Source organism: Notolepis coatsorum, assembly GCF_963971535.1.
Source record: "Notolepis coatsorum genome assembly, chromosome: 17".
Taxonomy (NCBI): Eukaryota; Metazoa; Chordata; class Actinopteri; order Aulopiformes; family Paralepididae; genus Notolepis; species Notolepis coatsorum.
Window position 1 is genome coordinate 4,388,278 of NC_140181.1, and position 27,190 is coordinate 4,415,467.

Below are 27,190 nucleotides of genomic sequence, written 5' to 3' on the forward strand. Positions count from 1 at the left end.
GATAGAGTTTGAATTGACATTTCCCTTTTTAGTTTCTTTTGTAGGAAACGAAATGCTAGTTCCCGCCCGGTTTCGAACCGGGGACCTTTCGCGTGTGAGGCGAACGTGATAACCACTACACTACAGGAACTGCTCTGGTATTAATTTTGATTGAGGAAAAGCAGCTAATCAAAACAATACACAAATAAGCAGTATTGTGTCAGCCATTAACCTTACAAAAGAGAGTTCAATAGCTTGTTCTGGAGTTGCCCAGGGTCCTGAAGAAGGTTTTAGAATTCCTTAACAATTCATTAATGTAATTTTGGTCCTGTCCTTGGCCATCCTTGCCTAAGCTTTTACTGTAACTGTCCCTAAAATGGCCAACGATAAATGTCCTTTAACCCTCCTTTTCCTGTTGCCGTGATTCTCAGAGTAATAGACAGGCTAAATGAAACATAAGGAAGAACACAAATGATAAATATCTAGTGAAACGTGCAAGAAAGGTCCATTTGAAACAATTGGAACTCAGCCAACTTCCTTGATAGAGTTTGAATTGACTTTTCCCTTTTCAGTTTCTTTTGTAGGAAACGAAATGCTAGTTCCCGCCCGGTTTTGAACCGGGGACCTTTCGCGTGTAAGGCGAACGTGATAACCACTACACTACAGGAACTACACTGGCATTGTTTTTTTTTATTGAGAAAAAAGCGGCTTATCAAAACAATACACGAAATAAGCAGTATTGTGTCAGCGATTAACCTTACAAAAGAGAGTTCAATAGCTTGTTCCGGAGTTGCCCAGGGTCCTGGAGAAGGTTTTAGAATTCCTTAACAATTCATTAATGTAATTTTGGTCCTGTCCTTGGCCCTCCTTGCCTAAGCTTTTACTGTAACTGTCCCTAAAATGGCCAACGATAAATGTCCTTTAACCCTCCTTTTCCTGTTGCCATGATTCTCAGAGTAATAGACAGGCTAAATGAAACATAAGGAAGAACACAAATTATAAATATCTAGTGAAACGTGCAAGAAAGGTCCATTGTAAACAATTGGAACTCAGCCCACTTCCTTGATAGAGTTTGAATTGACTTTTCCCTTTTTAGTTTCTTTTGTAGGAAACGAAATGCTAGTTCCCGCCCGGTTTCGAACCGGGGACCTTTCGCGTGTGAGGCGAACGTGATAACCACTACACTACAGGAACTGCTCTGGTATTCTTTTTGATTGAGGAAAAGCGGCTAATCAAAACAATACACAAATAAGCAGTATTGTGTCAGCCATTAACCTTACAAAAGAGAGTTCAATAGCTTGTTCCGGAGTTGCCCAGGGTCCTGGAGAAGGTTTTAGAATTCCTTAACAATTCATTAATGTAATTTTGGTCCTGTCCTTGGCCCTCCTTGCCTAACCTTTTACTATAACTGTCCCTAAAATGGCCAACGATAAATGTCCTTTAACCCTCCTATTCCTGTTGCCGTGATTCTCAGAGTAATAGACAGGCTAAATGAAACATAAGGAAGAACACAAATTATAAATATCTAGTGAAACGTGCAAGAAAGGTCCATTGTAAACAATTGGAACTCAGCCCACTTCCTTGATAGAGTTTGAATTGACTTTTCCCTTTTCAGTTTCTTTTGTAGGAAACAAAATGCTAGTTCCCGCCCGGTTTCGAACCGGGGACCTTTCGCGTGTAAGGCGAACGTGATAACCACTACACTACAGGAACTACACTGGCATTGTTTTTTTTTATTGAGAAAAAAGCGGCTTATCAAAACAATACACGAAATAAGCAGTATTGTGTCAGCGATTAACCTTACAAAAGAGAGTTCAATAGCTTGTTCCGGAGTTGCCCAGGGTCCTGGAGAAGGTTTTAGAATTCCTTAACAATTCATTAATGTAATTTTGGTCCTGTCCTTGGCCCTCCTTGCCTAAGCTTTTACTGTAACTGTCCCTAAAATGGCCAACGATAAATGTCCTTTAACCCTCCTTTTCCTGTTGCCGTGATTCTCAGAGTAATAGACAGGCTAAATGAAACATAAGGAAGAACACAAATTATAAATATCTAGTGAAACGTGCAAGAAAGGTCCATTGTAAACAATTGGAACTCAGCCCACTTCCTTGATAGAGTTTGAATTGACTTTTCGCTTTTCAGTTTCTTTTGTAGGAAACAAAATGCTAGTTCCCGCCCGGTTTCGAACCGGGGACCTTTCGCGTGTTAGGCGAACGTGATAACCACTACACTACAGGAACTGCACTGGCATTGTTTTTGATTGAGAAAAAAGCGGCTTATCAAAACAATACACGAAATAAGCAGTATTGTGTCAGCGATTAACCTTACAAAAGAGAGTTCAATAGCTTGTTCTGGAGTTGCCCAGGGTCCTGGAGAAGGTTTTAGAATTCCTTAACAATTCATTAATGTAATTTTGGTCCTGTCCTTGGCCCTCCTTGCCTAAGCTTTTACTGTAACTGTCCCTAAAATGGCCAACGATAAATGTCCTTTAACCCTCCTTTTCCTGTTGCCGTGATTCTCAGAGTAATAGACAGGCTAAATGAAACATAAGGAAGAACACAAATGATAAATATCAAGTGAAACGTGCAAGAAAGGTCCTTTTGAAACAATTGGAACTCAGCCAACTTCCTTGATAGAGTTTGAATTGACTTTTCCCTTTTCAGTTTCTTTTGTAGGAAACAAAATGCTAGTTCCCGCCCGGTTTTGAACCGGGGACCTTTCGCGTGTAAGGCGAACGTGATAACCACTACACTACAGGAACTGCACTGGCATTGTTTTTGATTGAGAAAAAAGCGGCTTATCAAAACAATACACGAAATAAGCAGTATTGTGTCAGCGATTAACCTTACAAAAGAGAGTTCAATAGCTTGTTCCGGAGTTGCCCAGGGTCCTGGAGAAGGTTTTAGAATTCCTTAACAATTCATTAATGTAATTTTGGTCCTGTCCTTGGCCCTCCTTGCCTAAGCTTTTACTGTAACTGTCCCTAAAATGGCCAACGATAAATGTCCTTTAACCCTCCTTTTCCTGTTGCCGTGATTCTCAGAGTAATAGACAGGCTAAATGAAACATAAGGAAGAACACAAATGATAAATATCTAGTGAAACGTGCAAGAAAGGTCCATTGTAAACAATTGGAACTCAGCCCACTTCCTTGATAGAGTTTGAATTGACTTTTCCCTTTTTAGTTTCTTTTGTAGGAAACGAAATGCTAGTTCCCGCCCGGTTTCGAACCGGGGACCTTTCGCGTGTGAGGCGAACATGATAACCACTACACTACAGGAACTGCTCTGGTATTCTTTTTGATTGAGGAAAAGCGGCTAATCAAAACAATACACAAATAAGCAGTATTGTGTCAGCCATTAACCTTACAAAAGAGAGTTCAATAGCTTGTTCCGGAGTTGCCCAGGGTCCTGGAAAAGTTTTTAGAATTCCTTAACAATTCATTAATGTAATTTTGGTCCTGTCCTTGGCCCTCCTTGCCTAAGCTTTTACTGTAACTGTCCCTAAAATGGCCAACGATAAATGTCCTTTAACCCTCCTATTCCTGTTGCCGTGATTCTCAGAGTAATAGACAGGCTAAATGAAACATAAGGAAGAACACAAATGATAAATATCTAGTGAAACGTGCAAGAAAGGTCCATTTGAAACAATTGGAACTCAGCCAACTTCCTTGATAGAGTTTGAATTGACTTTTCCCTTTTCAGTTTCTTTTGTAGGAAACGAAATGCTAGTTCCCGCCCGGTTTCGAACCGGGGACCTTTCGCGTGTGAGGCGAACATGATAACCACTACACTACAGGAACTGCTCTGGTATTCTTTTTGATTGAGGAAAAGCGGCTAATCAAAACAATACACAAATAAGCAGTATTGTGTCAGCCATTAACCTTACAAAAGAGAGTTCAATAGCTTGTTCCGGAGTTGCCCAGGGTCCTGGAGAAGTTTTTAGAATTCCTTAACAATTCATTAATGTAATTTTGGTCCTGTCCTTGGCCCTCCTTGCCTAAGCTTTTACTGTAACTGTCCCTAAAATGGCCAACGATAAATGTCCTTTAACCCTCCTATTCCTGTTGCCGTGATTCTCAGAGTAATAGACAGGCTAAATGAAACATAAGGAAGAACACAAATGATAAATATCTAGTGAAACGTGCAAGAAAGGTCCATTTGAAACAATTGGAACTCAGCCAACTTCCTTGATAGAGTTTGAATTGACTTTTCCCTTTTCAGTTTCTTTTGTAGGAAACGAAATGCTAGTTCCCGCCCGGTTTCGAACCGGGGACCTTTCGCGTGTAAGGCGAACGTGATAACCACTACACTACAGGAACTACACTGGCATTGTTTTTGATTGAGAAAAAAGCGGCTTATCAAAACAATACACGAAATAAGCAGTATTGTGTCAGCGATTAACCTTACAAAAGAGAGTTCAATAGCTTGTTCCGGAGTTGCCCAGGGTCCTGGAGAAGGTTTTAGAATTCCTTAACAGTTCATTAATGTAATTTTGGTCCTGTCCTTGGCCCTCCTTGCCTAAGCTTTTACTGTAACTGTCCCTAAAATGGCCAACGATAAATGTCCTTTAACCCTCCTTTTCCTGTTGCCGTGATTCTCAGAGTAATAGACAGGCTAAATGAAACATAAGGAAGAACACAAATTATAAATATCTAGTGAAACGTGCAAGAAAGGTCCATTTGAAACAATTGGAACTCAGCCCACTTCCTTGATAGAGTTTGAATTGACTTTTCGCTTTTCAGTTTCTTTTGTAGGAAACAAAATCCTAGTTCCCGCCCGGTTTCGAACCGGGGACCTTTCGCGTGTTAGGCGAACGTGATAACCACTACACTACAGGAACTGCACTGGCATTGTTTTTGATTGAGAAAAAAGCGGCTTATCAAAACAATACACGAAATAAGCAGTATTGTGTCAGCGATTAACCTTACAAAAGAGAGTTCAATAGCTTGTTCTGGAGTTGCCCAGGGTCCTGGAGAAGGTTTTAGAATTCCTTAACAATTCATTAATGTAATTTTGGTCCTGTCCTTGGCCCTCCTTGCCTAAGCTTTTACTGTAACTGTCCCTAAAATGGCCAACGATAAATGTCCTTTAACCCTCCTTTTCCTGTTGCCGTGATTCTCAGAGTAATAGACAGGCTAAATGAAACATAAGGAAGAACACAAATGATAAATATCAAGTGAAACGTGCAAGAAAGGTCCTTTTGAAACAATTGGAACTCAGCCAACTTCCTTGATAGAGTTTGAATTGACTTTTCCCTTTTCAGTTTCTTTTGTAGGAAACAAAATGCTAGTTCCCGCCCGGTTTTGAACCGGGGACCTTTCGCGTGTAAGGCGAACGTGATAACCACTACACTACAGGAACTGCACTGGCATTGTTTTTGATTGAGAAAAAAGCGGCTTATCAAAACAATACACGAAATAAGCAGTATTGTGTCAGCGATTAACCTTACAAAAGAGAGTTCAATAGCTTGTTCCGGAGTTGCCCAGGGTCCTGGAGAAGGTTTTAGAATTCCTTAACAATTCATTAATGTAATTTTGGTCCTGTCCTTGGCCCTCCTTGCCTAAGCTTTTACTGTAACTGTCCCTAAAATGGCCAACGATAAATGTCCTTTAACCCTCCTTTTCCTGTTGCCGTGATTCTCAGAGTAATAGACAGGCTAAATGAAACATAAGGAAGAACACAAATGATAAATATCTAGTGAAACGTGCAAGAAAGGTCCATTGTAAACAATTGGAACTTAGCCCACTTCCTTGATAGAGTTTGAATTGACTTTTCCCTTTTTAGTTTCTTTTGTAGGAAACGAAATGCTAGTTCCCGCCCGGTTTCGAACCGGGGACCTTTCGCGTGTGAGGCGAACGTGATAACCACTACACTACAGGAACTGCTCTGGTATTCTTTTTGATTGAGGAAAAGCGGCTAATCAAAACAATACACAAATAAGCAGTATTGTGTCAGCCATTAACCTTACAAAAGAGAGTTCAATAGCTTGTTCCGGAGTTGCCCAGGGTCCTGGAGAAGGTTTTAGAATTCCTTAACAATTCATTAATGTAATTTTGGTCCTGTCCTTGGCCCTCCTTGCCTAAGCTTTTACTGTAACTGTCCCTAAAATGGCCAACGATAAATGTCCTTTAACCCTCCTTTTCCTGTTGCCGTGATTCTCAGAGTAATAGACAGGCTAAATGAAACATAAGGAAGAACACAAATGATAAATATCAAGTGAAACGTGCAAGAAAGGTCCTTTTGAAACAATTGGAACTCAGCCAACTTCCTTGATAGAGTTTGAATTGACTTTTCCCTTTTCAGTTTCTTTTGTAGGAAACAAAATGCTAGTTCCCGCCCGGTTTTGAACCGGGGACCTTTCGCGTGTAAGGCGAACGTGATAACCACTACACTACAGGAACTGCACTGGCATTGTTTTTGATTGAGAAAAAAGCGGCTTATCAAAACAATACACGAAATAAGCAGTATTGTGTCAGCGATTAACCTTACAAAAGAGAGTTCAATAGCTTGTTCTGGAGTTGCCCAGGGTCCTGGAGAAGGTTTTAGAATTCCTTAACAATTCATTAATGTAATTTTGGTCCTGTCCTTGGCCCTCCTTGCCTAAGCTTTTACTGTAACTGTCCCTAAAATGGCCAACGATAAATGTCCTTTAACCCTCCTTTTCCTGTTGCCGTGATTCTCAGAGTAATAGACAGGCTAAATGAAACATAAGGAAGAACACAAATGATAAATATCAAGTGAAACGTGCAAGAAAGGTCCTTTTGAAACAATTGGAACTCAGCCAACTTCCTTGATAGAGTTTGAATTGACTTTTCCCTTTTCAGTTTCTTTTGTAGGAAACAAAATGCTAGTTCCCGCCCGGTTTTGAACCGGGGACCTTTCGCGTGTAAGGCGAACGTGATAACCACTACACTACAGGAACTGCACTGGCATTGTTTTTGATTGAGAAAAAAGCGGCTTATCAAAACAATACACGAAATAAGCAGTATTGTGTCAGCGATTAACCTTACAAAAGAGAGTTCAATAGCTTGTTCCGGAGTTGCCCAGGGTCCTGGAGAAGGTTTTAGAATTCCTTAACAATTCATTAATGTAATTTTGGTCCTGTCCTTGGCCCTCCTTGCCTAAGCTTTTACTGTAACTGTCCCTAAAATGGCCAACGATAAATGTCCTTTAACCCTCCTTTTCCTGTTGCCGTGATTCTCAGAGTAATAGACAGGCTAAATGAAACATAAGGAAGAACACAAATGATAAATATCTAGTGAAACGTGCAAGAAAGGTCCATTGTAAACAATTGGAACTTAGCCCACTTCCTTGATAGAGTTTGAATTGACTTTTCCCTTTTTAGTTTCTTTTGTAGGAAACGAAATGCTAGTTCCCGCCCGGTTTCGAACCGGGGACCTTTCGCGTGTGAGGCGAACGTGATAACCACTACACTACAGGAACTGCTCTGGTATTCTTTTTGATTGAGGAAAAGCGGCTAATCAAAACAATACACAAATAAGCAGTATTGTGTCAGCCATTAACCTTACAAAAGAGAGTTCAATAGCTTGTTCCGGAGTTGCCCAGGGTCCTGGAGAAGGTTTTAGAATTCCTTAACAATTCATTAATGTAATTTTGGTCCTGTCCTTGGCCCTCCTTGCCTAAGCTTTTACTGTAACTGTCCCTAAAATGGCCAACGATAAATGTCCTTTAACCCTCCTTTTCCTGTTGCCGTGATTCTCAGAGTAATAGACAGGCTAAATGAAACATAAGGAAGAACACAAATGATAAATATCAAGTGAAACGTGCAAGAAAGGTCCTTTTGAAACAATTGGAACTCAGCCAACTTCCTTGATAGAGTTTGAATTGACTTTTCCCTTTTCAGTTTCTTTTGTAGGAAACAAAATGCTAGTTCCCGCCCGGTTTTGAACCGGGGACCTTTCGCGTGTAAGGCGAACGTGATAACCACTACACTACAGGAACTGCACTGGCATTGTTTTTGATTGAGAAAAAAGCGGCTTATCAAAACAATACACGAAATAAGCAGTATTGTGTCAGCGATTAACCTTACAAAAGAGAGTTCAATAGCTTGTCCGGAGTTGCCCAGGGTCCTGGAGAAGGTTTTAGAATTCCTTAACAATTCATTAATGTAATTTTGGTCCTGTCCTTGGCCCTCCTTGCCTAAGCTTTTACTGTAACTGTCCCTAAAATGGCCAACGATAAATGTCCTTTAACCCTCCTTTTCCTGTTGCCGTGATTCTCAGAGTAATAGACAGGCTAAATGAAACATAAGGAAGAACACAAATTATAAATATCTAGTGAAACGTGCAAGAAAGGTCCATTTGAAACAATTGGAACTCAGCCCACTTCCTTGATAGAGTTTGAATTGACTTTTCGCTTTTCAGTTTCTTTTGTAGGAAACAAAATCCTAGTTCCCGCCCGGTTTCGAACCGGGGACCTTTCGCGTGTTAGGCGAACGTGATAACCACTACACTACAGGAACTGCACTGGCATTGTTTTTGATTGAGAAAAAAGCGGCTTATCAAAACAATACACGAAATAAGCAGTATTGTGTCAGCGATTAACCTTACAAAAGAGAGTTCAATAGCTTGTTCCGGAGTTGCCCAGGGTCCTGGAGAAGGTTTTAGAATTCCTTAACAATTCATTAATGTAATTTTGGTCCTGTCCTTGGCCCTCCTTGCCTAAGCTTTTACTGTAACTGTCCCTAAAATGGCCAACGATAAATGTCCTTTAACCCTCCTTTTCCTGTTGCCGTGATTCTCAGAGTAATAGACAGGCTAAATGAAACATAAGGAAGAACACAAATGATAAATATCTAGTGAAACGTGCAAGAAAGGTCCATTGTAAACAATTGGAACTTAGCCCACTTCCTTGATAGAGTTTGAATTGACTTTTCCCTTTTTAGTTTCTTTTGTAGGAAACGAAATGCTAGTTCCCGCCCGGTTTTGAACCGGGGACCTTTCGCGTGTAAGGCGAACGTGATAACCACTACACTACAGGAACTGCACTGGCATTGTTTTTGATTGAGAAAAAAGCGGCTTATCAAAACAATACACGAAATAAGCAGTATTGTGTCAGCGATTAACCTTACAAAAGAGAGTTCAATAGCTTGTTCCGGAGTTGCCCAGGGTCCTGGAGAAGGTTTTAGAATTCCTTAACAATTCATTAATGTAATTTTGGTCCTGTCCTTGGCCCTCCTTGCCTAAGCTTTTACTGTAACTGTCCCTAAAATGGCCAACGATAAATGTCCTTTAACCCTCCTTTTCCTGTTGCTGTGATTCTCAGAGTAATAGACAGGCTAAATGAAACATAAGGAAGAACACAAATGATAAATATCTAGTGAAACGTGCAAGAAAGGTCCATTGTAAACAATTGGAACTTAGCCCACTTCCTTGATAGAGTTTGAATTGACTTTTCCCTTTTTAGTTTCTTTTGTAGGAAACGAAATGCTAGTTCCCGCCCGGTTTCGAACCGGGGACCTTTCGCGTGTGAGGCGAACGTGATAACCACTACACTACAGGAACTGCTCTGGTATTCTTTTTGATTGAGGAAAAGCGGCTAATCAAAACAATACACAAATAAGCAGTATTGTGTCAGCCATTAACCTTACAAAAGAGAGTTCAATAGCTTGTTCCGGAGTTGCCCAGGGTCCTGGAGAAGGTTTTAGAATTCCTTAACAATTCATTAATGTAATTTTGGTCCTGTCCTTGGCCCTCCTTGCCTAAGCTTTTACTGTAACTGTCCCTAAAATGGCCAACGATAAATGTCCTTTAACCCTCCTTTTCCTGTTGCCGTGATTCTCAGAGTAATAGACAGGCTAAATGAAACATAAGGAAGAACACAAATGATAAATATCAAGTGAAACGTGCAAGAAAGGTCCTTTTGAAACAATTGGAACTCAGCCAACTTCCTTGATAGAGTTTGAATTGACTTTTCCCTTTTCAGTTTCTTTTGTAGGAAACAAAATGCTAGTTCCCGCCCGGTTTTGAACCGGGGACCTTTCGCGTGTAAGGCGAACGTGATAACCACTACACTACAGGAACTGCACTGGCATTGTTTTTGATTGAGAAAAAAGCGGCTTATCAAAACAATACACGAAATAAGCAGTATTGTGTCAGCGATTAACCTTACAAAAGAGAGTTCAATAGCTTGTTCCGGAGTTGCCCAGGGTCCTGGAGAAGGTTTTAGAATTCCTTAACAATTCATTAATGTAATTTTGGTCCTGTCCTTGGCCCTCCTTGCCTAAGCTTTTACTGTAACTGTCCCTAAAATGGCCAACGATAAATGTCCTTTAACCCTCCTTTTCCTGTTGCCGTGATTCTCAGAGTAATAGACAGGCTAAATGAAACATAAGGAAGAACACAAATTATAAATATCTAGTGAAACGTGCAAGAAAGGTCCATTTGAAACAATTGGAACTCAGCCCACTTCCTTGATAGAGTTTGAATTGACTTTTCGCTTTTCAGTTTCTTTTGTAGGAAACAAAATCCTAGTTCCCGCCCGGTTTCGAACCGGGGACCTTTCGCGTGTTAGGCGAACGTGATAACCACTACACTACAGGAACTGCACTGGCATTGTTTTTGATTGAGAAAAAAGCGGCTTATCAAAACAATACACGAAATAAGCAGTATTGTGTCAGCGATTAACCTTACAAAAGAGAGTTCAATAGCTTGTTCTGGAGTTGCCCAGGGTCCTGGAGAAGGTTTTAGAATTCCTTAACAATTCATTAATGTAATTTTGGTCCTGTCCTTGGCCCTCCTTGCCTAAGCTTTTACTGTAACTGTCCCTAAAATGGCCAACGATAAATGTCCTTTAACCCTCCTTTTCCTGTTGCCGTGATTCTCAGAGTAATAGACAGGCTAAATGAAACATAAGGAAGAACACAAATGATAAATATCAAGTGAAACGTGCAAGAAAGGTCCTTTTGAAACAATTGGAACTCAGCCAACTTCCTTGATAGAGTTTGAATTGACTTTTCCCTTTTCAGTTTCTTTTGTAGGAAACAAAATGCTAGTTCCCGCCCGGTTTTGAACCGGGGACCTTTCGCGTGTAAGGCGAACGTGATAACCACTACACTACAGGAACTGCACTGGCATTGTTTTTGATTGAGAAAAAAGCGGCTTATCAAAACAATACACGAAATAAGCAGTATTGTGTCAGCGATTAACCTTACAAAAGAGAGTTCAATAGCTTGTTCCGGAGTTGCCCAGGGTCCTGGAGAAGGTTTTAGAATTCCTTAACAATTCATTAATGTAATTTTGGTCCTGTCCTTGGCCCTCCTTGCCTAAGCTTTTACTGTAACTGTCCCTAAAATGGCCAACGATAAATGTCCTTTAACCCTCCTTTTCCTGTTGCCGTGATTCTCAGAGTAATAGACAGGCTAAATGAAACATAAGGAAGAACACAAATGATAAATATCTAGTGAAACGTGCAAGAAAGGTCCATTGTAAACAATTGGAACTTAGCCCACTTCCTTGATAGAGTTTGAATTGACTTTTCCCTTTTTAGTTTCTTTTGTAGGAAACGAAATGCTAGTTCCCGCCCGGTTTCGAACCGGGGACCTTTCGCGTGTGAGGCGAACGTGATAACCACTACACTACAGGAACTGCTCTGGTATTCTTTTTGATTGAGGAAAAGCGGCTAATCAAAACAATACACAAATAAGCAGTATTGTGTCAGCCATTAACCTTACAAAAGAGAGTTCAATAGCTTGTTCCGGAGTTGCCCAGGGTCCTGGAGAAGGTTTTAGAATTCCTTAACAATTCATTAATGTAATTTTGGTCCTGTCCTTGGCCCTCCTTGCCTAAGCTTTTACTGTAACTGTCCCTAAAATGGCCAACGATAAATGTCCTTTAACCCTCCTTTTCCTGTTGCCGTGATTCTCAGAGTAATAGACAGGCTAAATGAAACATAAGGAAGAACACAAATGATAAATATCAAGTGAAACGTGCAAGAAAGGTCCTTTTGAAACAATTGGAACTCAGCCAACTTCCTTGATAGAGTTTGAATTGACTTTTCCCTTTTCAGTTTCTTTTGTAGGAAACAAAATGCTAGTTCCCGCCCGGTTTTGAACCGGGGACCTTTCGCGTGTAAGGCGAACGTGATAACCACTACACTACAGGAACTGCACTGGCATTGTTTTTGATTGAGAAAAAAGCGGCTTATCAAAACAATACACGAAATAAGCAGTATTGTGTCAGCGATTAACCTTACAAAAGAGAGTTCAATAGCTTGTTCCGGAGTTGCCCAGGGTCCTGGAGAAGGTTTTAGAATTCCTTAACAATTCATTAATGTAATTTTGGTCCTGTCCTTGGCCCTCCTTGCCTAAGCTTTTACTGTAACTGTCCCTAAAATGGCCAACGATAAATGTCCTTTAACCCTCCTTTTCCTGTTGCCGTGATTCTCAGAGTAATAGACAGGCTAAATGAAACATAAGGAAGAACACAAATTATAAATATCTAGTGAAACGTGCAAGAAAGGTCCATTTGAAACAATTGGAACTCAGCCCACTTCCTTGATAGAGTTTGAATTGACTTTTCGCTTTTCAGTTTCTTTTGTAGGAAACAAAATCCTAGTTCCCGCCCGGTTTCGAACCGGGGACCTTTCGCGTGTTAGGCGAACGTGATAACCACTACACTACAGGAACTGCACTGGCATTGTTTTTGATTGAGAAAAAAGCGGCTTATCAAAACAATACACGAAATAAGCAGTATTGTGTCAGCGATTAACCTTACAAAAGAGAGTTCAATAGCTTGTTCTGGAGTTGCCCAGGGTCCTGGAGAAGGTTTTAGAATTCCTTAACAATTCATTAATGTAATTTTGGTCCTGTCCTTGGCCCTCCTTGCCTAAGCTTTTACTGTAACTGTCCCTAAAATGGCCAACGATAAATGTCCTTTAACCCTCCTTTTCCTGTTGCCGTGATTCTCAGAGTAATAGACAGGCTAAATGAAACATAAGGAAGAACACAAATGATAAATATCAAGTGAAACGTGCAAGAAAGGTCCTTTTGAAACAATTGGAACTCAGCCAACTTCCTTGATAGAGTTTGAATTGACTTTTCCCTTTTCAGTTTCTTTTGTAGGAAACAAAATGCTAGTTCCCGCCCGGTTTTGAACCGGGGACCTTTCGCGTGTAAGGCGAACGTGATAACCACTACACTACAGGAACTGCACTGGCATTGTTTTTTATTGAGAAAAAAGCGGCTTATCAAAACAATACACGAAATAAGCAGTATTGTGTCAGCGATTAACCTTACAAAAGAGAGTTCAATAGCTTGTTCCGGAGTTGCCCAGGGTCCTGGAGAAGGTTTTAGAATTCCTTAACAATTCATTAATGTAATTTTGGTCCTGTCCTTGGCCCTCCTTGCCTAAGCTTTTACTGTAACTGTCCCTAAAATGGCCAACGATAAATGTCCTTTAACCCTCCTTTTCCTGTTGCCGTGATTCTCAGAGTAATAGACAGGCTAAATGAAACATAAGGAAGAACACAAATGATAAATATCTAGTGAAACGTGCAAGAAAGGTCCATTTGAAACAATTGGAACTCAGCCAACTTCCTTGATAGAGTTTGAATTGACTTTTCCCTTTTCAGTTTCTTTTGTAGGAAACAAAATGCTAGTGCCCGCCCGGTTTCGAACCGGGGACCTTTCGCGTGTAAGGCGAACGTGATAACCACTACACTACAGGAACTACACTGGCATTGTTTTTGATTGAGAAAAAAGCGGCTTATCAAAACAATACACGAAATAAGCAGTATTGTGTCAGCGATTAACCTTACAAAAGAGAGTTCAATAGCTTGTTCCGGAGTTGCCCAGGGTCCTGGAGAAGGTTTTAGAATTCCTTAACAATTCATTAATGTAATTTTGGTCCTGTCCTTGGCCCTCCTTGCCTAAGCTTTTACTGTAACTGTCCCTAAAATGGCCAACGATAAATGTCCTTTAACCCTCCTTTTCCTGTTGCCGTGATTCTCAGAGTAATAGACAGGCTAAATGAAACATAAGGAAGAACACAAATTATAAATATCTAGTGAAACGTGCATGAAAGGTCCATTGTAAACAATTGGAACTCAGCCCACTTCCTTGATAGAGTTTGAATTGACTTTTCCCTTTTTAGTTTCTTTTGTAGGAAACGAAATGCTAGTTCCCGCCCGGTTTCGAACCGGGGACCTTTCGCGTGTGAGGCGAACGTGATAACCACTAGACTACAGGAACTGCTCTAGTATTCTTTTTGATTGAGGAAAAGCGGCTAATCAAAACAATACACAAATAAGCAGTATTGTGTCAGCCATTAACCTTACAAAAGAGAGTTCAATAGCTTGTTCCGGAGTTGCCCAGGGTCCTGGAGAAGGTTTTAGAATTCCTTAACAATTCATTAATGTAATTTTGGTCCTGTCCTTGGCCCTCCTTGCCTAAGCTTTTACTGTAACTGTCCCTAAAATGGCCAACGATAAATGTCCTTTAACCCTCCTATTCCTGTTGCCGTGATTCTCAGAGTAATAGACAGGCTAAATGAAACATAAGGAAGAACACAAATGATAAATATCTAGTGAAACGTGCAAGAAAGGTCCATTTGAAACAATTGGAACTCAGCCAACTTCCTTGATAGAGTTTGAATTGACTTTTCCCTTTTCAGTTTCTTTTGTAGGAAACGAAATGCTAGTTCCCGCCTGGTTTCGAACCGGGGACCTTTCGCGTGTAAGGCGAACGTGATAACCACTACACTACAGGAACTACACTGGCATTGTTTTTTTTGATTGAGAAAAAAGCGGCTTATCAAAACAATACACGAAATAAGCAGTATTGTGTCAGCGATTAACCTTACAAAAGAGAGTTCAATAGCTTGTTCCGGAGTTGCCCAGGGTCCTGGAGAAGGTTTTAGAATTCCTTAACAATTCATTAATGTAATTTTGGTCCTGTCCTTGGCCCTCCTTGCCTAAGCTTTTACTGTAACTGTCCCTAAAATGGCCAACGATAAATGTCCTTTAACCCTCCTTTTCCTGTTGCCGTGATTCTCAGAGTAATAGACAGGCTAAATGAAACATAAGGAAGAACACAAATTATAAATATCTAGTGAAACGTGCAAGAAAGGTCCATTGTAAACAATTGGAACTCAGCCCACTTCCTTGATAGAGTTTGAATTGACTTTTCCCTTTTTAGTTTCTTTTGTAGGAAACGAAATGCTAGTTCCCGCCCGGTTTCGAACCGGGGACCTTTCGCGTGTGAGGCGAACGTGATAACCACTACACTACAGGAACTGCTCTGTTATTCTTTTTGATTGAGGAAAAGCGGCTAATCAAAACAATACACAAATAAGCAGTATTGTGTCAGCCATTAACCTTACAAAAGAGAGTTCAATAGCTTGTTCCGGAGTTGCCCAGGGTCCTGGAGAAGGTTTTAGAATTCCTTAACAATTCATTAATGTAATTTTGGTCCTGTCCTTGGCCCTCCTTGCCTAAGCTTTTACTGTAACTGTCCCTAAAATGGCCAACGATAAATGTCCTTTAACCCTCCTTTTCCTGTTGCCGTGATTCTCAGAGTAATAGACAGGCTAAATGAAACATAAGGAAGAACACAAATTATAAATATCTAGTGAAACGTGCAAGAAAGGTCCATTTGAAACAATTGGAACTCAGCCCACTTCCTTGATAGAGTTTGAATTGACTTTTCGCTTTTCAGTTTCTTTTGTAGGAAACAAAATGCTAGTTCCCGCCCGGTTTTGAACCGGGGACCTTTCGCGTGTTAGGCGAACATGATAACCACTACACTACAGGAACTGCACTGGCATTGTTTTTGATTGAGAAAAAAGCGGCTTATCAAAACAATACACGAAATAAGCAGTATTGTGTCAGCGATTAACCTTACAAAAGAGAGTTCAATAGCTTGTTCTGGAGTTGCCCAGGGTCCTGGAGAAGGTTTTAGAATTCCTTAACAATTCATTAATGTAATTTTGGTCTTGTCCTTGGCCCTCCTTGCCTAAGCTTTTACTGTAACTGTCCCTAAAATGGCCAACGATAAATGTCCTTTAACCCTCCTTTTCCTGTTGCCGTGATTCTCAGAGTAATAGACAGGCTAAATGAAACATAAGGAAGAACACAAATGATAAATATCTAGTGAAACGTGCAAGAAAGGTCCATTTGAAACAATTGGAACTCAGCCAACTTCCTTGATAGAGTTTGAATTGACTTTTCCCTTTTCAGTTTCTTTTGTAGGAAACAAAATGCTAGTGCCCGCCCGGTTTCGAACCGGGGACCTTTCGCGTGTAAGGCGAACGTGATAACCACTACACTACAGGAACTACACTGGCATTGTTTTTGATTGAGAAAAAAGCGGCTTATCAAAACAATACACGAAATAAGCAGTATTGTGTCAGCGATTAACCTTACAAAAGAGAGTTCAATAGCTTGTTCCGGAGTTGCCCAGGGTCCTGGAGAAGGTTTTAGAATTCCTTAACAATTCATTAATGTAATTTTGGTCCTGTCCTTGGCCCTCCTTGCCTAAGCTTTTACTGTAACTGTCCCTAAAATGGCCAACGATAAATGTCCTTTAAGCCTCCTTTTCCTGTTGCCGTGATTCTCAGAGTAATAGACAGGCTAAATGAAACATAAGGAAGAACACAAATTATAAATATCTAGTGAAACGTGCAAGAAAGGTCCATTGTAAACAATTGGAACTCAGCCCACTTCCTTGATAGAGTTTGAATTGACTTTTCTCTTTTCAGTTTCTTTTGTAGGAAACGAAATGCTAGTTCCCGCCCGGTTTCGAACCGGGGACCTTTCGCGTGTTAGGCGAACGTGATAACCACTACACTACAGGAACTGCACTGGCATTGTTTTTGATTGAGAAAAAAGCGGCTTATCAAAACAATACACGAAATAAGCAGTATTGTGTCAGCGATTAACCTTACAAAAGAGAGTTCAATAGCTTGTTCTGGAGTTGCCCAGGGTCCTGAAGAAGGTTTTAGAATTCCTTAACAATTCATTAATGTAATTTTGGTCCTGTCCTTGGCCATCCTTGCCTAAGCTTTTACTGTAACTGTCCCTAAAATGGCCAACGATAAATGTCCTTTAACCCTCCTTTTCCTGTTGCCGTGATTCTCAGAGTAATAGACAGGCTAAATGAAACATAAGGAAGAACACAAATGATAAATATCTAGTGAAACGTGCAAGAAAGGTCCATTTGAAACAATTGGAACTCAGCCAACTTCCTTGATAGAGTTTGAATTGACTTTTCCCTTTTCAGTTTCTTTTGTAGGAAACGAAATGCTAGTTCCCGCCCGGTTTCGAACCGGGGACCTTTCGCGTGTAAGGCGAACGTGATAACCACTACACTACAGGAACTACACTGGCATTGTTTTTTTTGATTGAGAAAAAAGCGGCTTATCAAAACAATACACGAAATAAGCAGTATTGTGTCAGCGATTAACCTTACAAAAGAGAGTTCAATAGCTTGTTCCGGAGTTGCCCAGGGTCCTGGAGAAGGTTTTAGAATTCCTTAACAATTCATTCATGTAATTTTGGTCCTGTCCTTGGCCCTCCTTGCCTAAGCTTTTACTGTAACTGTCCCTAAAATGGCCAACGATAAATGTCCTTTAACCCTCCTTTTCCTGTTGCCGTGATTCTCAGAGTAATAGACAGGCTAAATGAAACATAAGGAAGAACACAAATTATAAATATCTAGTGAAACGTGCAAGAAAGGTCCATTGTAAACAATTGGAACTCAGCCCACTTCCTTGATAGAGTTTGAATTGACTTTTCCCTTTTTAGTTTCTTTTGTAGGAAACGAAATGCTAGTTCCCGCCCGGTTTCGAACCGGGGACCTTTCGCGTGTGAGGCGAACGTGATAACCACTACACTACAGGAACTGCTCTGTTATTCTTTTTGATTGAGGAAAAGCGGCTAATCAAAACAATACACAAATAAGCAGTATTGTGTCAGCCATTAACCTTACAAAAGAGAGTTCAATAGCTTGTTCCGGAGTTGCCCAGGGTCCTGGAGAAGGTTTTAGAATTCCTTAACAATTCATTAATGTAATTTTGGTCCTGTCCTTGGCCCTCCTTGCCTAAGCTTTTACTGTAACTGTCCCTAAAATGGCCAACGATAAATGTCCTTTAACCCTCCTTTTCCTGTTGCCGTGATTCTCAGAGTAATAGACAGGCTAAATGAAACATAAGGAAGAACACAAATTATAAATATCTAGTGAAACGTGCAAGAAAGGTCCATTTGAAACAATTGGAACTCAGCCCACTTCCTTGATAGAGTTTGAATTGACTTTTCGCTTTTCAGTTTCTTTTGTAGGAAACAAAATGCTAGTTCCCGCCCGGTTTCGAACCGGGGACCTTTCGCGTGTTAGGCGAACGTGATAACCACTACACTACAGGAACTGCACTGGCATTGTTTTTGATTGAGAAAAAAGCGGCTTATCAAAACAATACACGAAATAAGCAGTATTGTGTCAGCGATTAACCTTACAAAAGAGAGTTCAATAGCTTGTTCTGGAGTTGCCCAGGGTCCTGGAGAAGGTTTTAGAATTCCTTAACAATTCATTAATGTAATTTTGGTCCTGTCCTTGGCCCTCCTTGCCTAAGCTTTTACTGTAACTGTCCCTAAAATGGCCAACGATAAATGTCCTTTAACCCTCCTTTTCCTGTTGCCGTGATTCTCAGAGTAATAGACAGGCTAAATGAAACATAAGGAAGAACACAAATGATAAATATCAAGTGAAACGTGCAAGAAAGGTCCTTTTGAAACAATTGGAACTCAGCCAACTTCCTTGATAGAGTTTGAATTGACTTTTCCCTTTTCAGTTTCTTTTGTAGGAAACAAAATGCTAGTTCCCGCCCGGTTTTGAACCGGGGACCTTTCGCGTGTAAGGCGAACGTGATAACCACTACACTACAGGAACTGCACTGGCATTGTTTTTGATTGAGAAAAAAGCGGCTTATCAAAACAATACACGAAATAAGCAGTATTGTGTCAGCGATTAACCTTACAAAAGAGAGTTCAATAGCTTGTTCCGGAGTTGCCCAGGGTCCTGGAGAAGGTTTTAGAATTCCTTAACAATTCATTAATGTAATTTTGGTCCTGTCCTTGGCCCTCCTTGCCTAAGCTTTTACTGTAACTGTCCCTAAAATGGCCAACGATAAATGTCCTTTAACCCTCCTTTTCCTGTTGCCGTGATTCTCAGAGTAATAGACAGGCTAAATGAAACATAAGGAAGAACACAAATGATAAATATCTAGTGAAACGTGCAAGAAAGGTCCATTTGAAACAATTGGAACTCAGCCAACTTCCTTGATAGAGTTTGAATTGACTTTTCCCTTTTCAGTTTCTTTTGTAGGAAACAAAATGCTAGTTCCCGCCCGGTTTCGAACCGGGGACCTTTCGCGTGTTAGGCGAACGTGATAACCACTACACTACAGGAACTGCACTGGCATTGTTTTTGATTGAGAAAAAAGCGGCTTATCAAAACAATACACGAAATAAGCAGTATTGTGTCAGCGATTAACCTTACAAAAGAGAGTTCAATAGCTTGTTCTGGAGTTGCCCAGGGTCCTGGAGAAGGTTTTAGAATTCCTTAACAATTCATTAATGTAATTTTGGTCCTGTCCTTGGCCCTCCTTGCCTAAGCTTTTACTGTAACTGTCCCTAAAATGGCCAACGATAAATGTCCTTTAACCCTCCTTTTCCTGTTGCCGTGATTCTCAGAGTAATAGACAGGCTAAATGAAACATAAGGAAGAACACAAATGATAAATATCAAGTGAAACGTGCAAGAAAGGTCCTTTTGAAACAATTGGAACTCAGCCAACTTCCTTGATAGAGTTTGAATTGACTTTTCCCTTTTCAGTTTCTTTTGTAGGAAACAAAATGCTAGTTCCCGCCCGGTTTTGAACCGGGGACCTTTCGCGTGTAAGGCGAACGTGATAACCACTACACTACAGGAACTGCACTGGCATTGTTTTTGATTGAGAAAAAAGCGGCTTATCAAAACAATACACGAAATAAGCAGTATTGTGTCAGCGATTAACCTTACAAAAGAGAGTTCAATAGCTTGTTCCGGAGTTGCCCAGGGTCCTGGAGAAGGTTTTAGAATTCCTTAACAATTCATTAATGTAATTTTGGTCCTGTCCTTGGCCCTCCTTGCCTAAGCTTTTACTGTAACTGTCCCTAAAATGGCCAACGATAAATGTCCTTTAACCCTCCTTTTCCTGTTGCCGTGATTCTCAGAGTAATAGACAGGCTAAATGAAACATAAGGAAGAACACAAATGATAAATATCTAGTGAAACGTGCAAGAAAGGTCCATTTGAAACAATTGGAACTCAGCCAACTTCCTTGATAGAGTTTGAATTGACTTTTCCCTTTTCAGTTTCTTTTGTAGGAAACAAAATGCTAGTGCCCGCCCGGCTTCGAACCGGGGACCTTTCGCGTGTAAGGCGAACGTGATAACCACTACACTACAGGAACTACACTGGCATTGTTTTTGATTGAGAAAAAAGCGGCTTATCAAAACAATACACGAAATAAGCAGTATTGTGTCAGCGATTAACCTTACAAAAGAGAGTTCAATAGCTTGTTCCGGAGTTGCCCAGGGTCCTGGAGAAGGTTTTAGAATTCCTTAACAATTCATTAATGTAATTTTGGTCCTGTCCTTGGCCCTCCTTGCCTAAGCTTTTACTGTAACTGTCCCTAAAATGGCCAACGATAAATGTCCTTTAACCCTCCTTTTCCTGTTGCCGTGATTCTCAGAGTAATAGACAGGCTAAATGAAACATAAGGAAGAACACAAATGATAAATATCAAGTGAAACGTGCAAGAAAGGTCCTTTTGAAACAATTGGAACTCAGCCAACTTCCTTGATAGAGTTTGAATTGACTTTTCCCTTTTCAGTTTCTTTTGTAGGAAACAAAATGCTAGTTCCCGCCCGGTTTTGAACCGGGGACCTTTCGCGTGTAAGGCGAACGTGATAACCACTACACTACAGGAACTGCACTGGCATTGTTTTTGATTGAGAAAAAAGCGGCTTATCAAAACAATACACGAAATAAGCAGTATTGTGTCAGCGATTAACCTTACAAAAGAGAGTTCAATAGCTTGTTCCGGAGTTGCCCAGGGTCCTGGAGAAGGTTTTAGAATTCCTTAACAATTCATTAATGTAATTTTGGTCCTGTCCTTGGCCCTCCTTGCCTAAGCTTTTACTGTAACTGTCCCTAAAATGGCCAACGATAAATGTCCTTTAACCCTCCTTTTCCTGTTGCCGTGATTCTCAGAGTAATAGACAGGCTAAATGAAACATAAGGAAGAACACAAATGATAAATATCTAGTGAAACGTGCAAGAAAGGTCCATTTGAAACAATTGGAACTCAGCCAACTTCCTTGATAGAGTTTGAATTGACTTTTCCCTTTTCAGTTTCTTTTGTAGGAAACAAAATGCTAGTGCCCGCCCGGTTTCGAACCGGGGACCTTTCGCGTGTAAGGCGAACGTGATAACCACTACACTACAGGAACTACACTGGCATTGTTTTTGATTGAGAAAAAAGCGGCTTATCAAAACAATACACGAAATAAGCAGTATTGTGTCAGCGATTAACCTTACAAAAGAGAGTTCAATAGCTTGTTCCGGAGTTGCCCAGGGTCCTGGAGAAGGTTTTAGAATTCCTTAACAATTCATTAATGTAATTTTGGTCCTGTCCTTGGCCCTCCTTGCCTAAGCTTTTACTGTAACTGTCCCTAAAATGGCCAACGATAAATGTCCTTTAACCCTCCTTTTCCTGTTGCCGTGATTCTCAGAGTAATAGACAGGCTAAATGAAACATAAGGAAGAACACAAATTATAAATATCTAGTGAAACGTGCAAGAAAGGTCCATTTGAAACAATTGGAACTCAGCCCACTTCCTTGATAGAGTTTGAATTGACTTTTCGCTTTTCAGTTTCTTTTGTAGGAAACGAAATGCTAGTTCCCGCCCGGTTTCAAACCGGGGACCTTTCGCGTGTTAGGCGAACGTGATAACCACTACACTACAGGAACTGCACTGGCATTGTTTTTGATTGAGAAAAAAGCGGCTTATCAAAACAATACACGAAATAAGCAGTATTGTGTCAGCGATTAACCTTACAAAAGAGAGTTCAATAGCTTGTTCCGGAGTTGCCCAGGGTCCTGGAGAAGGTTTTAGAATTCCTTAACAATTCATTAATGTAATTTTGGTCCTGTCCTTGGCCCTCCTTGCCTAAGCTTTTACTGTAACTGTCCCTAAAATGGCCAACGATAAATGTCCTTTAACCCTCCTTTTCCTGTTGCCGTGATTCTCAGAGTAATAGACAGGCTAAATGAAACATAAGGAAGAACACAAATGATAAATATCTAGTGAAACGTGCAAGAAAGGTCCATTTGAAACAATTGGAACTCAGCCAACTTCCTTGATAGAGTTTGAATTGACCTTTCCCTTTTCAGTTTCTTTTGTAGGAAACAAAATGCTAGTGCCCGCCCGGTTTCAAACCGGGGACCTTTCGCGTGTAAGGCGAACGTGATAACCACTACACTACAGGAACTACACTGGCATTGTTTTTGATTGAGAAAAAAGCGGCTTATCAAAACAATACACGAAATAAGCAGTATTGTGTCAGCGATTAACCTTACAAAAGAGAGTTCAATAGCTTGTTCCGGAGTTGCCCAGGGTCCTGGAGAAGGTTTTAGAATTCCTTAACAATTCATTAATGTAATTTTGGTCCTGTCCTTGGCCCTCCTTGCCTAAGCTTTTACTGTAACTGTCCCTAAAATGGCCAACGATAAATGTCCTTTAACCCTCCTTTTCCTGTTGCCGTGATTCTCAGAGTAATAGACAGGCTAAATGAAACATAAGGAAGAACACAAATTATAAATATCTAGTGAAACGTGCAAGAAAGGTCCATTGTAAACAATTGGAACTCAGCCCACTTCCTTGATAGAGTTTGAATTGACTTTTCCCTTTTCAGTTTCTTTTGTAGGAAACGAAATGCTAGTTCCCGCCCGGTTTCGAACCGGGGACCTTTCGCGTGTTAGGCGAACGTGATAACCACTACACTACAGGAACTGCACTGGCATTGTTTTTGATTGAGAAAAAAGCGGCTTATCAAAACAATACACGAAATAAGCAGTATTGTGTCAGCGATTAACCTTACAAAAGAGAGTTCAATAGCTTGTTCTGGAGTTGCCCAGGGTCCTGGAGAAGGTTTTAGAATTCCTTAACAATTCATTAATGTAATTTTGGTCCTGTCCTTGGCCCTCCTTGCCTAAGCTTTTACTGTAACTGTCCCTAAAATGGCCAACGATAAATGTCCTTTAACCCTCCTTTTCCTGTTGCCGTGATTCTCAGAGTAATAGACAGGCTAAATGAAACATAAGGAAGAACACAAATTATAAATATCTAGTGAAACGTGCAAGAAAGGTCCATTGTAAACAATTGGAACTCAGCCGACTTGCTTGATAGAGTTTGAATTGACATTTCCCTTTTTAGTTTCTTTTGTAGGAAACGAAATGCTAGTTCCCGCCCGGTTTCGAACCGGGGACCTTTCGCGTGTGAGGCGAACGTGATAACCACTACACTACAGGAACTGCTCTGGTATTAATTTTGATTGAGGAAAAGCGGCTAATCAAAACAATACACAAATAAGCAGTATTGTGTCAGCCATTAACCTTACAAAAGAGAGTTCAATAGCTTGTTCTGGAGTTGCCCAGGGTCCTGAAGAAGGTTTTAGAATTCCTTAACAATTCATTAATGTAATTTTGGTCCTGTCCTTGGCCATCCTTGCCTAAGCTTTTACTGTAACTGTCCCTAAAATGGCCAACGATAAATGTCCTTTAACCCTCCTTTTCCTGTTGCCGTGATTCTCAGAGTAATAGACAGGCTAAATGAAACATACGGAAGAACACAAATTATAAATATCTAGTGAAACGTGCAAGAAAGGTCCATTGTAAACAATTGGAACTCAGCCCACTTCCTTGATAGAGTTTGAATTGACTTTTCCCTTTTTAGTTTCTTTTGTAGGAAACGAAATGCTAGTTCCCACCCGGTTTCGAACCGGGGACCTTTCGCGTGTGAGGCAAACGTGATAACCACTACACTACAGGAACTGCTCTGGTATTCTTTTTGATTGAGGAAAAGCGGCTAATCAAAACAATACACAAATAAGCAGTATTGTGTCAGCGATTAACCTTACAAAAGAGAGTTCAATAGCTTGTTCCGGAGTTGCCCAGGGTCCTGGAGAAGGTTTTAGAATTCCTTAACAATTCATTAATGTCATTTTGGTCCTGTCCTTGGCCCTCCTTGCCTAACCTTTTACTGTAACTGTCCCTAAAATGGCCAACGATAAATGTCCTTTAACCCTCCTATTCCTGTTGCCATGATTCTCAGAGTAATAGACAGGCTAAATGAAACATAAGGAAGAACACAAATTATAAATATCTAGTGAAACGTGCAAGAAAGGTCCATTGTAAACAATTGGAACTCAGCCCACTTCCTTGATAGAGTTTGAATTGACTTTTCCCTTTTCAGTTTCTTTTGTAGGAAACAAAATGCTAGTTCCCGCCCGGTTTCGAACCGGGGACCTTTCACGTGTTAGGCGAACGTGATAACCACTACACTACAGGAACTGCTCTGGTATTAATTTTGATTGAGGAAAAGCGGCTAATCAAAACAATACACAAATAAGCAGTATTGTGTCAGCCATTAACCTTACAAAAGAGAGTTCAATAGCTTGTTCTGGAGTTGCCCAGGGTCCTGAAGAAGGTTTTAGAATTCCTTAACAATTCATTAATGTAATTTTGGTCCTGTCCTTGGCCATCCTTGCCTAAGCTTTTACTGTAACTGTCCCTAAAATGGCCAACGATAAATGTCCTTTAACCCTCCTTTTCCTGTTGCCGTGATTCTCAGAGTAATAGACAGGCTAAATGAAACATAAGGAAGAACACAAATGATAAATATCTAGTGAAACGTGCAAGAAAGGTCCATTTGAAACAATTGGAACTCAGCCAACTTCCTTGATAGAGTTTGAATTGACTTTTCCCTTTTCAGTTTCTTTTGTAGGAAATGAAATGCTAGTTCCCGCCCGGTTTCGAACCGGGGACCTTTCGCGTGTAAGGCGAATGTGATAACCACTACACTACAGGAACTACACTGGCATTGTTTTTTTTTATTGAGAAAAAAGCGGCTTATCAAAACAATACACGAAATAAGCAGTATTGTGTCAGCGATTAACCTTACAAAAGAGAGTTCAATAGCTTGTTCCGGAGTTGCCCAGGGTCCTGGAGAAGGTTTTAGAATTCCTTAACAATTCATTAATGTAATTTTGGTCCTGTCCTTGGCCCTCCTTGCCTAAGCTTTTACTGTAACTGTCCCTAAAATGGCCAACGATAAATGTCCTTTAACCCTCCTTTTCCTGTTGCCGTGATTCTCAGAGTAATAGACAGGCTAAATGAAACATAAGGAAGAACACAAATTATAAATATCTAGTGAAACGTGCAAGAAAGGTCCATTGTAAACAATTGGAACTCAGCCCACTTCCTTGATAGAGTTTGAATTGACTTTTCCCTTTTTAGTTCCTTTTGTAGGAAACGAAATGCTAGTTCCCGCCCTGTTTCGAACCGGGGACCTTTCGCGTGTGAGGCGAACGTGATAACCACTACACTACAGGAACTGCTCTGTTATTCTTTTTGATTGAGGAAAAGCGGCTAATCAAAACAATACACAAATAAGCAGTATTGTGTCAGCCATTAACCTTACAAAAGAGAGTTCAATAGCTTGTTCCGGAGTTGCCCAGGGTCCTGGAGAAGGTTTTAGAATTCCTTAACAATTCATTAATGTAATTTTGGTCCTGTCCTTGGCCCTCCTTGCCTAAGCTTTTACTGTAACTGTCCCTAAAATGGCCAACGATAAATGTCCTTTAACCCTCCTTTTCCTGTTGCCGTGATTCTCAGAGTAATAGACAGGCTAAATGAAACATAAGGAAGAACACAAATTATAAATATCTAGTGAAACGTGCAAGAAAGGTCCATTGTAAACAATTGGAACTCAGCCCACTTCCTTGATAGAGTTTGAATTGACTTTTCGCTTTTCAGTTTCTTTTGTAGGAAACAAAATGCTAGTTCCCGCCCGGTTTCGAACCGGGGACCTTTCGCGTGTTAGGCGAACGTGATAACCACTACACTACAGGAACTGCACTGGCATTGTTTTTGATTGAGAAAAAAGCGGCTTATCAAAACAATACACGAAATAAGCAGTATTGTGTCAGCGATTAACCTTACAAAAGAGAGTTCAATAGCTTGTTCTGGAGTTGCCCAGGGTCCTGGAGAAGGTTTTAGAATTCCTTAAAAATTCATTAATGTAATTTTGGTCCTGTCCTTGGCCCTCCTTGCCTAAGCTTTTACTGTAACTGTCCCTAAAATGGCCAACGATAAATGTTCTTTAACCCTCCTTTTCCTGTTGCCGTGATTCTCAGAGTAATAGACAGGCTAAATGAAACATAAGGAAGAACACAAATGATAAATATCAAGTGAAACGTGCAAGAAAGGTCCTTTTGAAACAATTGGAACTCAGCCAACTTCCTTGATAGAGTTTGAATTGACTTTTCCCTTTTCAGTTTCTTTTGTAGGAAACAAAATGCTAGTTCCCGCCCGGTTTTGAACCGGGGACCTTTCGCGTGTAAGGCGAACGTGATAACCACTACACTACAGGAACTGCACTGGCATTGTTTTTGATTGAGAAAAAAGCGGCTTATCAAAACAATACACGAAATAAGCAGTATTGTGTCAGCGATTAACCTTACAAAAGAGAGTTCAATAGCTTGTTCTGGAGTTGCCCAGGGTCCTGGAGAAGGTTTTAGAATTCCTTAACAATTCATTAATGTAATTTTGGTCCTGTCCTTGGCCCTCCTTGCCTAAGCTTTTACTGTAACTGTCCCTAAAATGGCCAACGATAAATGTCCTTTAACCCTCCTTTTCCTGTTGCCGTGATTCTCAGAGTAATAGACAGGCTAAATTAAACATAAGGAAGAACACAAATGATAAATATCTAGTGAAACGTGCAAGAAAGGTCCATTGTAAACAATTGGAACTCAGCCGACTTGCTTGATAGAGTTTGAATTGACATTTCCCTTTTTAGTTTCTTTTGTAGGAAACGAAATGCTAGTTCCCGCCCGGTTTCGAACCGGGGACCTTTCGCGTGTGAGGCGAACGTGATAACC